The sequence below is a fragment of the Sprattus sprattus genome (assembly GCF_963457725.1).
Source record: "Sprattus sprattus genome assembly, chromosome: 14".
Lineage (NCBI taxonomy): Eukaryota > Metazoa > Chordata > Actinopteri > Clupeiformes > Clupeidae > Sprattus > Sprattus sprattus.
Window position 1 is genome coordinate 18,490,559 of NC_137912.1, and position 2,500 is coordinate 18,493,058.

The following is a 2,500-nucleotide window of genomic DNA, read 5'->3' on the forward strand; positions in this document are numbered from 1 at the left end:
TATCGCTGTCTGTGCGAAAGGGCCCCTACAGGAGACGGTCGTCGGTGGCAACACCAGCGGGAGTCCAGGGGAGGTAGAATAGTTTAATTGGAATAGTAGTGAGAACTGGGGAGAAGGGGGGTGGTGTGTGTGTTTTGTGTGTTTCATATATATATATGTGTGTGTGTGTGCATGTGTGTGTGTGTGTGTGTGTGTGTGTGTGTGTGTGTGCGTGTGTGTGTGTGTGTGTGTGTGTTTGTGCGTGTGCGTGTGTGTGTGACAGTGATGAGAGAAATGCATCAGATTCCCATTGCTTAACGATTTGTCCACTGACAGGAGGTGCATGTGTGTGTGTGTGAGAGAGAGAGACTGAGAATGAGTAGGAGATCATATATGTCCATTTGATCATACACATCCTCACCGGCATGTACGGCATGTCTTAAAATCTGAGCATCCTATTGATATGGCTTCAAACCTTTGAACAAAATATGCTGCACTTTCTGGAAGATTGTGTTTTGCCTGATAGAATTGAACAGTTGCCTCATTATATCCTACAGTGACCTGCTTGTGGAACAAAGCAGGTGGGAGTAATCATGTGAATTAAAAACACATCAAAATCAACAAGGTCGCAATCACTGGTAACTTCTTTTGCATTATAGCTGAATAAGTCACAAAGTGTTGATAGCCTTGAAGGGAAACGAATATCAAGACGAAGAGTAGGACTCAACCTTTCAGATGATGCTAGTTATCTGTGCAGCGACGTATGGTGCAGTAATCTGCTTGTTGTGGCACACTAGTTTGCATTTACAAAGACATATATTTGTTTCAAACTGCTGTCATAAGGTGTTAAACCTGAAAGGATATCCTCCCTGACATCAGTATCTGTTGAGTTAGATGTAGAAGTATAACAATTTCATTTAATTATTTTTCCATAATATGAAGGCTTACTCTAGTCTTACTCTAGAGCCCTTACTGTCCTGAAAAGCTTAACATATAGCATGTATGGCTATCTCTTTTATATATTTATATGTAATATTAAATAATAAACAGTATATATCTCTTATATATTGACCGAGAACAGGTTTAGAGTTAAAGGTAGTGAGATAAACACTGAAAATAGCCTCCGGTTGTAGAGAGGGAACTATTGTAGGTAGCTCTTTGATGCTGAGCTGACTGAGACTGGAGTGCTCAGGTTTTGTATGGTGTTTAAATGTTAGTTAAAGTGTGTGTGCTTGTGTGTCTGTGTGTGTGCGTGTGTGTGTGTGTGTGTGTGTGTGTGTGTGTGTAAGCACCCATGTGTAATTTTGTTTGTCAAGAAAAGCTTTTGAAGCTGCTTTGATAAGCTCTTGCTAATGAGAAGAGGTCTCCTTAGTCACCCCTCTCCTCCTTACACACACACACACACACACACACACACACACACACACACACACATCCGCCGGTTGTGAGAAGTGATTGTTGGCCCTGTCCTCCTTGTGCGGTGAGCTTGCCTCGTGAGGAAGGGTTGCAGAGGCATGGGAAAGAGGAGAGTTCTTCTCAGAGGGTCGTGTGTGACTATCACCAATGACAAACTTGTGAGGCCACACACACACACACACACACTCACTCATAGATACAGCTGCAGCAAACATACATTTTAATATATAGCAACTGCAGAGATCTTCAAGCGTACATAAATTCAGACATAGCAGCACACCCAAATACAATAAGACAGAAAATTAAACACACACACACACACACACACACACACACACTCACACACACACAAATAAACACAGTCTCATCTCTCTTTCTTATCCACACACACACACAGACAGACACACAGACACACACACAGAGGCCTCTATCACCCAGTAGCTGGCTAGCCTCCAGGCCAGGGTGGGAAAGGATCTGCTCTCTGTGTCTCTGCCTGTGTGAATGGACTCAGTGTGGCTCAGTGGCTTCCTGACCAAGAGGCTGCCATTGACCGTCTCAAGACAGAGGCTCACTTTATTAACCAAATTAGTCTCATCTCTCTTTCTCTTTCTCTCACTCTCTCTTGCTCCCTCCAACTCCCTCTTTAGCTATCCCCCTTCCTCTCTCTCTCTCTCTCTGTCACTCTTTTACTCTCTTGCTCTTCCTCTCTCCCTCCATCGTCTGCTATCTGCCTCTCTCTCTCTCTTTATCCCTCCCTCCCTCCCTCCCTCTCTCCCACTCCCTCTCTTTTCCGACACAAAGCCTTTATCTCCACACCTGCACCAACAAAGCCTCGAGTGGGAAGAAAAGCCTCATTATTCCCCCTGGTCATCTGAACAGCAGCGACCGACGCATTAACCCCCAGACCACCCCACCCCATCACTGATAACAACACGCTGTAACGTTACGGTTGCCATCATCGTATCATAAATGCATTAATCGGACATTATAACAACACACCTGCTGATAACAGACCAACACACCAGTTAATAAATGTTGATGCGCTCTGTTTTGTGTTTGGTGATTCTTCTCCTTATTGTTGCTTGTTGTTTCATGTCACATGATG

At 44.1% G+C, this 2,500-nt stretch overlaps 1 protein-coding gene across 1 annotated transcript in view; it reads right to left on the reverse strand.

The window, feature by feature from the left end:
• The window catches only part of sox5 (SRY-box transcription factor 5), a gene marked incomplete at its 3' end in the record, with an annotated part of 96,292 nt that overhangs the window by 39,170 nt on the left and 54,622 nt on the right, over positions 1-2,500 (reverse strand). The gene's annotated exons all lie outside the window — the stretch shown is intronic.